Below are 12,370 nucleotides of genomic sequence, written 5' to 3'. Positions count from 1 at the left end.
TATGACTGAATTTGTTCTTTGTTTGTTGTTGAATTGTCAAACAAAAGAAAATCTTGTTACACTGGCACACCCTAACCGCAAACAAAGTTGAATTGTATTAAAATCGGGGAACAGCTTCATGAGCATTCCAGAAATCCAAAGCACATGAACAAACATTATAAAAAGAGCAGATTGCTTTAGGAAGATGTTCTCCTTAGTGTCTCAAAGGAAATATCCCACTCTTTTTGTCTGTTACTTTGTAAGTTCAACCGGTGCAACTCCATTTACTGTCTTGAAGAGGTCTGCACACTGCAAACTGGTAGGTGTCCAGCTGGATGAGACCATGAGGAGGAGCTCGAGAGTAATAAGGTCAACAAGCACAAATTGGCTACCTGTGATCTGCAACATTGCGCCACCACAAAGCCGTTGTGTAGCTAGCACAATTGCGAGAGAAAGTGCAAAATCATCTGGATCTGCCACTGATAGAAGAAATCACCCACCCACTCAGCAAAAGCCTCATCTCAAGGCGGCCAGTCTGGACTAACCTGCCCAAGCTAGGTTGGGTGTGGACCTGTGGTACAACACCAACAACACAGCCCAGAATCTGTCCTGGCCAATATTTAACCTTCCATCAATACCACAAAAACAGATGATCTGATCTTTATAACATTGCTGTGTGTGGGTATACTTGTGCGCATTTGGCTTCTGTGCTCCCTTAAAAATACGTTACAATTAACATTTTAAAACACATGCATGGATTTGATACGGGAAAATTGTGTTTAACTAATGTAGTTGGGTTTTTCTGAAGAGGTAACAGGGAGGGTTGGTGAAGATAATGCTGTTGATGAGATGTGCATGGACTTCCAAAAGGCATTTGATACAGTGCTGCATAACAGACCTGTGAACAAAGTTAGCGATCACAGACTGAAAGGGGCAGTAACAATATGGATACAAAATTAGCTGATTAACAGGAACCAGAGCGTTGTGTTTCGTGGATGTTTTTCTGACTGGAGTAAATTTTATAGTGGGAGTTGGTGTTGGAACCCTTGCTCATCCTGATGACATACATCATAGTGTATCGGGCAAGTTTCAAAACTGACCATACGGTTGTGAAGTATGAGGAGGATAGTGTTAATCTTCAAAAGGATATAGACAATTTGGTGGGATGGGTGGGCATGTGGCATTTAAATTTAATAAAGATTAGTGTGGAGTGATATATTTTAGTGGGAATAACAAAGAGAAACAATGTAAAATAATTATGAAGGGAATGCAGGAGCAGAAGCATATGGATGCATGTGTGCATAAATCACTGAGGAAAGCATAACAGGTTGAAGCGTGGTTAATAAAGCTTATTGACGGGGCATTGAGTATATGTTGGAACCAACAATTCTACAGACACATGCTTGTAGGATTAGAATAGCGGTTTTAATATACTCACAACAGAGCCAGCCGGTTAGCCATTGAACTTTCGGTGAACTGGCCGGCTGACCATGTGGCACTGATCTTTATACAGCAGCTCCAGGGGGAGGAGTCCTGGGCGGAACCAAGAGAGAAGCCCAGTACAATTCTTGAGCATTCCCAGAGTTACTCCCCCTGGTGGTCAAGTAGTGCAACTGCACTTACAATATAGGCACATGTATATACAGATTATAATCCGGTGTGAATCACATTCACCACAGTATATAAACAAGGAAATTATGTTAAAATGTATTAGAACACGGTTGAACTTCAACTGGAATTCATCCAGTTCTGGGTACCCCATTTTAGGAAGAATGTGAAAGCTTTAGAGAAAGTGCAGGAAAGATTCATGAGAATAGTTCCAAGGATGGGGGGGGGGGCGGGATTCTCCAACCTCGGGCCGGGTCGGAGAATTGCCAGGGGGGAACGCGAATCACGGGATGCCGTTTCGCAATTCTCAGAGCAAGCAAAAACGGCGTGGTCGGGAACAGCGCCGCGTGGCCCGGGGAATTGCCTGAGGGGGGTGCGTTGAGCGATTCTCCGGGCTCCTGCCGATACTGCGGTCGAAGTCCCAAAGGTGAGACCCGAGGTCGCGCCGGCGCCGTTCTAATTTGCTTTTAAAAATCGTGAGCCAGTCGTGCTGGCTGACGATGCGGCAGCAGGAGCTGAGTGGTCGACATGGGGGGGGGGGGGGTGGGGGAACCTAGGGCTGGTGGGATGGGCACGGCCGTGGCTGGGGGCGAGGGGGGGAGGCACTTCCCAGCCGGCGGCACCTACTGGCGGGTAAATACAGGGCCGCACACACGGCAGTACTCAGTGAGGGCAGTGCCATCCAGCGGTGGCGCTTGCAGGAAGGACGGGCAACAAGAGTCAGGCACTGAGGGTGCGGGCAAGGGTGGGAGGCATGCGTGGCTGGGGCGCAAGCTGGCAACCAGGGCGGCCATGTAGCACATGGCACCTGATTGTGGAGGGGGGGTCATGCGCCATGGTTAAACCTGTAGTCTACCCCCACCCCACCCCCCCCCCCCCCCCCACTGCAGATCATAATGTATGGGCACCAGCCAGCGATGTTGGCCGCCGTGGGGGGGCCGCTGCTCTGCATGCAGCCCTGTTGCAGTGGAGGCACAGGCAGCTCAGAGAAGCAGCGGAGGCTGCAGCAGAGGGACTGGCTGCAGAGGACCAGGGCAGCACGGTAGCATGGTGGTTAGCATAAATGCTTCACAGCTCCAGGGTCCCAGGTTCGATTCCTGGCTGGGTCACTGTCTGTGCGGAGTCTGCACGTCCTCCCCGTGTGTGCGTGGGTTTCCTCCGGGTGCTCCGGTTTCCTCCCACAGTCCAAAGATGTGCGGGTCAGGTGGATTGGCCATGCTAAATTGCCCTTAGTTTCCTAAAAAATAAGGTTAATGGGGGGGGTTGTTGGGTTACTGGTATAGGGTGGATACGTTGGCTTGTGTAGGGTGATCATTGCTCGGCACAACATCGAGGGCCGAAGGGCTTGTTCTGTGTTGTACTGTTCTATCTTCTATTCTAGGTGGCCACTCAGGCTGGAGGGCTGCCCGCCTGAAAGGTGCAGGAGGAGGAGGAGGACAACGACAAGGGCGAGGAACAGGATGACGATACCGAAGAGGGTGAGGGGGACGAGGAGGGGGTGAGTCGTGGGGAGGAGGAGGCAGAGGTAGTGTTGGTGCCAAAGCCCCGGAGCCGCCTGATGAGGCCTTGTGTGTAAAGGTGCCGCATATCCTTCCAGGACCTCACGGAGGAGACTCCGGATGAGCCGGAAAACCGTTGCCCATAACTGCCACCTGATGGCACACCTGGCACCCCGTGGCACTGGGGGAGGGCATGCTCCCCCGGTGGTCGTCAAGGTGTCAAGGTGATACACCACTGTTGTATTGTGTATACTGCATACGAGGGTATTACGGTAAGGCCCCTGTACTACAGGTACGTGGGTAGATCCCTGCCTGCTGGCTCAGCTCAATAGGCGGAGTATAAATGTGTGGGCTCTCCGAGCTGCAGCCATTTCGGTCTTCGCACATTGGCTAGCTTGCTTCGAGGCATACATCGGATCTGCGACTGAACCACCCTCAGAGGCACAGAAGCTCCAGATCCTTTACACGCGGCTGAGCTCCGACATCTTTCCCCTAATACGGGACACGCCGACCTACGCTGAGGCCATGGCGTTACTGAAGGAGAACTACACTCAGCAGACCAACAAAATCTACGCCAGACACCTCCTCGCCACGCGTCATCAACTCCCCGGTGAGCCCTGCAACTCCTAGTGAGAGACTGCGATTGCCAGGCTGTTTCGGCCACTGAACATTCTGACCTGCAGACGCATTCGTTACAGGCATAGGGTTGGCCTACATCCGCCAGCGACTCTTCAAAGGGGCTACCCTCGACCTCGCGGCGACCAAGAAACTAGCGCTCTCGCTCACAGTCACCTCACGCAATATACAGGCGTATGCCTCCGGCCGCACGGCCCCCCCTCCTGGGCATCGTGGATCTTGCCAGCGAACACCCCACAGTGCACCCCACCAGCGACCTCCCACAGCCAACCCCAGGCCAGCGCCGTGCGGCAGCCAAACAACCCAGGTACCCAAGTGCTGCTTCTGCAGCCAGTCAAAACACACCCGACAACGCTGCCCGGCACGGAGTGCGCTCTGCAAGGCCTGCGGCAGGAAAGGGCATTTCATCGGGCCGCTCATCACCTGCAACCACCGCCGACCAGCCATGTCTGGCCTCCATCATGATCGACAAGTCCCAACCGCACAACCTCGCGACCGCGTCGACGACAGTGAAGATCGACGGGAACAAGATATCCTGCCTTCTGGACTCCGGGTGCACTGAAAGCTTCATCCACCCCAATATGGTAAGGTGCTGCGCCCTCACGGTACACCCCACCAACCAGAGAATCGCCCTGGACTCCGGATCCAACTCCATGGCGATCCGGGGGTACTGCACCGCCACCCTCACCATCCAGGGTGTAGAGTTCAGGGGCTTCCGGCTGTACGTCCTCCCCAACCTCTGCGCTGCCTTGCTTCTCGGCCTGGACTTCCAGTGCAACCTCCAGAGCCTAACCCTGAAATTTGGCGGGCCCCTACCACCCCTTACTGTACGCGACCTCACGACCCTTAAGGTCGACCCACCTTCCCTGTTTGCGAACCTCACCCCGTTTGCAAACTCGTCGCCACCAGAAGCAGACGGTACAGTGCCCAACACAGGACCTTCATCAGGTCCGAGGTCCAGCGGCTGCTGCGGGAAGGTATTATCGAGGCCAGCAACAGCCCTTGGAGAGCCCAAGTGGTATTGGTGAAAGCTGGGGAGAAACAGAGGATGTTTGTTGACTACAGTCAGACATCAATTGCTACATGCAGTTCGACGCGTACCCCCTCCCTCGTATATCTGATATGGTCAATCAGATTGCACAGTACCGGGTCTTCTCGACAGTGAACCTGAAATCTGCCTGCCACCAGCTCCCCATGCACAAGGCTGACCACCAGTACACCGCGTTTGAAGCAGACGGCCACCTTTACCATTTCCTTAGGGTTCACTTCGGCGTCACTAACGGGGTCTCGGTCTTCCGACGGGAAATGGACCGAATAGTTGACTGGTACGGACTGCGGGCCACCTTCCCGTACCTGGATAACGTCACCATCTGCGGCCATGACCAGCAGGACCACGACACTAACCTTTCCAAATTCCTCCACACCACCAAACTCTTCAACCTAACCTACAACAAGGCGAAGTGCGTGTTCAACACGGACCGATTAGCCATCCTCAGCTATGTGGTTCAGAACGGAGTTCTAGAACCCGACCCCGATCGCATGCACCCCCTCATGGAACTCCCCCTCCCCCACTGCCCCAAGGCCCTCAAACGATGCCTGGGGTTCTTCTTGTACTACACCCAGTGGGTCCCTAACTATGCAGACAAGGCCCGCCCACTCATTCACTCCACCGTTTTCCCACTAACGGCCGAGGCTTACCAGACCTTCAACAGTATCAAGGCCGACATCGCCATGGCTGTGATGCATGCGGTCGACGAGACGCTACCTTCCAAGTCGAGAGCGATGCATCAGACATCACACTGGTCGCCACCCTCAACCAGGCAGGCTGGCCCGTGGCATTCTTTTCGCGCACCCTCCATGCCTCCGAAATTCGGCACTCCTCCGTTGAAAAGGAGGCCTGAGCCATCGTAGAAGGCAGTACCTGGCTGGCAGGAGGTTCACTCTCCTCACTGTCCAAAGGTCGGTTGCCTTCATGTTTAACAACACACAGCGGGATAAGACCAAAAATGATAAAATCTTGAAGTGGAGGATCGAGCTCTCCGCCTACAATTATGAGATTTTGTATCGCCCCAGTAAGCTCAACGAGCCCCCCCCGATACCCTATACCGAGGTACATGTGCCAAAGCACAAGTGGACCGACTCTGCACCCTGCACGACGATCTCTGTCACCCAGGGGTCACCTGCTTGTATAACTTCATAAAGGCCCGTAATCTGCCCTACTCCATCGAGGAAGTCAGGGCTATCACCAGAGACTGCAGGTCTGCGCGGAGTGTAAATCGCACTTCTACCGGCCAGACCGTGCACACCTGGTGAAGGCCTCTCGCCCCTTTGAACGCCTCAGCGTGGACTTCAAAGGGCCCCTCCCCTCCACCGACCGCAACACGTACTTTCTCAGTGTGGTCGACGAGTACTCAAGATTCCCCTTTTCCATCCCATGCCCCGACATGACGTCTAGCACCGTCATCAAAGCCCTCAACACCACCTTCAGTCTGTTCGGTTTCCCCGCCTATGACCGGGGATCCTCATTTATGAGCGTTGAGCTGTGCCAGTACCTGCTCAACGGGGGCATTGCCTCGAGCAGGTCGACCAGCTACAACCCCCGGGGAGGTGGCAGGTGGAGCGGGAGAATGGGACGGTCTGGAAGGCCATCCAGCTGACCCTAAGGTCCAGAAATCTCCCGGCCTCCCGCTGGCAAGAGGTCCTCCCCAACACCCTTCACTCCATTCAGTCGCTCCTGTGCACTGCGTCTAACAAAACTCCCCATGAACATATCTTTGCCTTCCCTAGGAAGTCCACCTCCAGGGATTCGCTCCCAACATGGTTGGCAGCTCCAGGACCCGTTCTCCTCCGCAAGCACGTGCGGCCCCACAAGGTGGACCCGTTGGGTTGCAGGATCATTCCAAATCATAAGAGATCTTGGCAGGGTAGACAGGAATGACCTTTCCCATTGGTGAAAGGAATAATAGTAATCTTTATTAGTGTCACTAGTAGGTTTACATTAACAATGCAATAAAGTTACTGTGAAAATCCCCTCGTCGCCACTCTATGGCGCCTGCTCGGGTACACTGAGGAAGCATTCAGAATGTCCAATTCACATAACAGGTTGTATTTTGGGACCAAAGGATGACAATTAAAGGTAATTGGCAAAAGAATCAAACGTGATACAAGGAAAATCATAGCCAGCAATCTCTGCCAGGATGATTCTCCGTTATGTCGCCGCTCGGGAGTTTCCCGACGGCGTGGGTCTACCCCACAATGGGAAACCCCATTGACCGGTTGGCGTAATGGAGAATCCCGCCGGCCGGTCAGGAAAGAAGGGCGAAATTCTCCGACCCCCACGACGGGTCGGAGAATAGCGGGAGGGCCTTCCCGACATTTTTCCCGCCCTCCCGCTATTCTCCCCCACCCCCCGCCCAACTCCCGACCAGAATCGCTGCCGCCGTTTTTTTACGGCCGGCAGCGATTCTCAGCTGTTCGATGGGCCGAAGTCCCAGCCCTTTACGCCGTTTTTACGAACGGCAAACACACCTGGTCTGGCCGTTCGTAAAAACGGCGTCACAAACTCGCTTTTTATAACCATGGCACCGATTGGCACGGCAGCCTTACGGGGCGAGATTCTCCCAAAACGGGAGAAATCGTAAGGCTGGCGTCAAACCCGGGCGGGTTTGACGCCAGCGCGTCCCTTCCCGACCGGGAACCGATTCTGGTCCCCGGTCGGGGCTAGCAGCCCGACGCCGTAGGCTCCGGCATGACGGGCTTAACGAATATCGTTAAGCCCGCTTGCCGGAGTTAGCGCCGGCTGACGCGTCATATGACGTCAGCCGCGCATGCGCGGATTGGAAGACTCCAACCTGCGCATGCGCGGATGATGTCATCGCGTATTTGCGCGAAACCCGCGCATGCGTGGGCCGGGTTGCCCCTCAGCCGCCCCGCGAATGGATACTGCGGGGCGGCGGAAGGAGAAAGAGTGCGCGGGCATCGGGCCCGCGATCGGTGCCCACCGATCGCGGGCCCATGGCACTCTTGGCACGGCCGTGGTACTGCCGTGCCAATCGGTGCCATGGTTATAAAAAGCGAGTTTGTGACGCCGTTTTTACGAACGGCCAGACCAGGGGCGAGATTCTCCGGACTCACGACGGGTCGGAGAATAGCGGGCGTCGGAAATTTTTACGGCGACGCTGTTCCGACGCCCTCCCGCTATTCTCCGAACCCCGCAAATTGTCGGAGTCGCGTTTCCCGACAAACGCCTCCTTCCCGCCCCTGACACGACCAGAATCGCCACTGAGAGCCCCCCCGCTATTCACCGGCCCGGATGGGCCGAAGTCCCGACGTCATGGCGCCCTGTTTGGACGTCGTGAAACACACCTGCTTTTTAAATTCGTCAACCAGTCGGCCTGGCTGACGACTGCTTGGAGGAGGTCAGGGCACCACTCTGCGCACCGCTCAGCGCACCGTTCAGCGCACCGCTCGAGTCTGGCCAAAACGGGGAAGGCATCCCTGGGAACGGGAGGGGGTCCAGAGCGGGGGCAGTGGGGGGGAGACGGGGGAGGCAGTGGGGGAGACGGAGGGGGCAGTGGGGGAGACGGAGGGGGCAGTGGGGGAGACGGAGGTGGCAGTGGGGGAGACGGAGGTGGCAGTGGGGGAGACGGAGGTGGCAGTGGGGGAGACGGAGGTGGCAGTGGGGGAAGACGGGGGAGGCAGTGGGGGAGACGGAGGTGGCAGTGGGGGAAGACGGGGGAGGCAGTGGGGGAGACGGAGGTGGCAGTGGGGGAGACGGAGGGGGCAGTGGGGGAGACGGAGGTGGCAGTGGGGGAGACGGAGGTGGCAGTGGGGGAGACGGAGGGGGCAGTGGGGGAGACGGAGGGGGCAGTGGGGGAGACGGGGAGGCAGTGGGGGAGACGGGGGAGGCAGTGGGGGAGACGGGGGAGGCAGTGGGGGAGACGGGGGAGGCAGTGGGGGAGACGGAGGGGGCAGTGGGGGGCGACGGAGGGGGGGGGTTAGGTAGAGAGTGAGCCGTCCAACCCCGTAACAAAATGTCTGCCACCATGCCATGGTGTGCAGGTGACGAGGACACGGCCGCTGGTTCCCCTGTGGCTTCCGGCCACAGGCCACTGACGCACCCGTGAGGAGGCCATAGTTTACTGGCCGTTGGATGCAGAAAGTGACCAGGGGTTAGGCTGACCGCGTGTCAGCAGCGCGACCAGGCCACCGGGACACACTGGTATCCCATGGCTGGCGGCTGCCGAGGTGTCGACTAACGTCCGTCTAACATGTCCCGTTTCTCTGCCCCCCACCACCCTTCTGTAGGTTAGCACGATGCATGGGAACAGAACGGCTATGTTCTGCGCAGTGGTTGGGGCAGCTCTACTGGATTTGGAGATGCAGCAGCATCCACACCCACAACCCGCAGTGGCTGCAGGGCCAGCTGCAGCAGCAGAGGGAAGGGCCGAGGAGTTGCCAGTCGTCGAGCAGCATGGGGGGGGGGGAGGAGGAGGAGGAGGAGGAGGAGGAGGAGGACGCTGGCGGAGTGGCGGGCGCAGCACGCAGACACGACCCAGGTGCTGGTGATGTCCAGGAGGCGGCACGACGGACCCGGCAAGGACGGCGGGCACGCGACGCCATGGTGGCAGCACGGTTCACGCATCGCATGTGACGTCCCCGATGAACACCAAACCACCACCTGCATCGCTAGTCATGCAGAGGGTCACCACACAACTGCCACCACCACAACCCCCCCCCCCCCCCCTCAGTGTACACTGCTCCACTTCGACATGACGCTTATCACTGGGTCCAGACCGAATGGCACAACATTGATGGCTGTGTCAGCGGGTGTGATCAGTGCCATGTGGAATGATGACAGCCCGCTCTGCGAAGAGCTGTGAGCTCAGAATCGTTAGAGAGAGTCTGACCCATGGCAATAGCTGAACCATCCACCTTGGTGGCCGCTGAGTTCGTCACTGACACTCCATCACGTGCCCGCGTGGGCTAGCTGTGGGAGGGGGGTAGGGGCAGGGACTGCACACCCGGCACCGAGGTTTCACCACCCGTCACCCCCAGCGACACTCGGTCACCATCACGATTCCTGTGGCTGTGGAACAATCACACGGTATTACAAGTAAGGTGGAACAGTGCGTTTAATATTAACAATTATTTACAGGTGCCCTAGCCCCTACAACTAAACTGTGCCCTTCACCCGTGCCAACTTACTCAGTGTCTATCTTAGTTGCCTTACGGGCCCTACCACTACGTCTAAGTGAATCCCCAGATGATACAGCAGGAGTGGAGGAGGATTGCTGCGAATCGCCCCCCTCGACTCGTTTCTCCTTGGCCAAGCGTTTCCTGGGGCGACCCGGCCTTGATGGGCCAGGCTGCTCTGCGGGCGTCTCGGGTGACATTGTGCCACCCTGCTCTGCCTGCTGCCCACCCGATGCACCAGGGATGGGACGGGGGGAGGCCGAGAATTCCGGGACGTCCCGTGATGGAGTTAATGGGACGGGCCCCGAAACCTCCTCCTCCCTCGGGGAGCCCGGTGGCCCCCGGGCCTCACTTTGGGACAGAGGTGCGAGCGGGGAGGTTCCCCGTCGCACCACCGACACCTGGCGCTGCCAGTCCTGGAGGCCTGCAACGGTATCCACCAGGATCCGAAGGTTTGCAGAGACGGAGTCCAGGGAGTTAGACATTCCCGCCAGGGACTGTGCGATCTCAACCTGAGTGTGCACGACGCCATCCAGCACATGTGTCAGGCGGTTGATGCTCTCGGCGACTGACTGCTGCGACTGGCCAATGACCTGCTGAGACTCGGCCATGGCCCGCAGGGCGCCGGCAATGTCGGTTTGGCTCTGGCACATTGCTGCCTGTGAGAGGGCAACCCTGTCCAGGGCCGAGGATGACGCGTGCACATTAACCCCAACGTCTTGCATAACCTGACCCATTGCCTCCACCGCGGATGCCACCCGTGCGGTGTCGGACTGGGTCTCTGCCATGAGCGGCACCACTCCCTGCTCTTGGACGCGGTTCGACTCCTCTAACAGCGTCTGCAGAGTCTGGAAGGAAGCCCTCATCCCGTTATTGTTTCCCTGGGTTTCCTGAGGCATCGGCTGTGCGGGTGGGTTGAGAAACTCCAGGAACTCCGAAAACGTCTGGGAGCCAGCTGCATCCTGGGCCTGGTCTGGCCTCCGCGAGTCCGGGCCCTCTGTTGCTCCGACCTCCACCTGCTGTACCTGCTCATCTGTGATGTGCCAACCAGACTGTGCCCCAGGAGACTCATCACTAAATAGGCCCGCCGGGGTGTGTATCTCTGGGATGATGGATGTGGTGGGAGAAAGCAGTGCCGCAAGCCCGACGCTCTCAATGGTTAGGTCCTCATCCATGGTGTGGGGCTGCTCAGCGACAGGAGGGTTGTCCCTGGCCATTTCTGGTGGTGGTGGTGGACTTCGAACCCTCTGTGCGTCCTGGTCCGCAGATTGGGTTGGGGCGGATAGGGCTGCCCGCTGATCGGGCACCCTCTGTTGTGAGGCCCCGGGTGAGGTGGCGGCAGATTCCTGTCTCCGTCTGCAGCCAGACGGCCCTGGTCGTTCGGCATCACGTCCTAGGGAAGAGAATGAGACGGGTTATTTCGATTTGCTCGGCAGGCCGTTGGACGGTCCCAGTGGGCAGGGTGTGTGAAGGGACAGAGGATGGGGAGGTGTCCCAGTGGGCAGGGTGTGTGAAGGGACAGAGGATGGGGGGGGGGGGTGTTTGTCAGGGAGGGTTGTCTCACTTGCTGCAGTTCCGCCAACCTCGCATTGCGCGATATCGCGGGTGGCAGACCCCCCAACAAGGTCCAGTGCCCTCTGTTCAAAGGTGCTGAGGGGTGCATGTTGGGCGAACCCCCTCCAGTCTTGTGCCGCTCACGGTGGTTATGACCGGCCTTGGCCTGTTGGGGGAGAGAACATAGGTAGATCATTACAAAACGGTAGGTATCAGAAGTCCGTTCTGATACTGGCACAGTTTGGGGGGGGCAAGTTGTCATCAGATGATTGCATCTCTCCTCGGGGCCAGAGCGCTGGGTCTGTGACAACTTTGTGAACCACCCTCAAATAACTCTGCCCCAATCCCTCTCCCCCCCCCCCCCCCCCCCCCCCCCGGGCAGTTAAGGGGGAGGGATGGTTGTGACTAGGGGGCACCCTCATGGCACTTACCCTGGCAGACCTGGTGAGGTCGTGTAGCTTCTTTCGGCACTGCTCTGCTGAGCGAGGGGTCTGCCCCACAGCACTGACGGCAGCAGCCACGTCACGCCAGGCCTGGCGTACCGTGCTGGCAGGTTGGCGATGCCCTCTCCGCGGGCGGATGATGCCCCTCCTCTGCTCCACGGCATCGAGCAGCGCCTCGACGTCTGCATCAATAAAGCGAGGAGCAGCTCGCCTAGGCTCCGACATCCTGCCCGACAGATTCTGTGGTCGCCCGCGCCTATTTACGGCGTCGGGCGGCGTCACATGGGCGGGTTCGTGTCGTCGTCGCGTTCCGTCGTCATCACGCACGTAATTGACGCGGCCGCGCTGCTAGCCCATTTCCAGGGAGTGAATCGGTCGGGAAATGAAGCCTTCGCGACCGTCGTAAAACGGTCCCGATTTTTACGACCGTTTGCCGACTTTCCGCGGGTGCGGAGA

Source organism: Scyliorhinus canicula, chromosome 13 (genome assembly GCF_902713615.1).
Source record: "Scyliorhinus canicula chromosome 13, sScyCan1.1, whole genome shotgun sequence".
Lineage (NCBI taxonomy): Eukaryota > Metazoa > Chordata > Chondrichthyes > Carcharhiniformes > Scyliorhinidae > Scyliorhinus > Scyliorhinus canicula.
Note: the sequence above shows the minus strand (reverse complement) of the source record.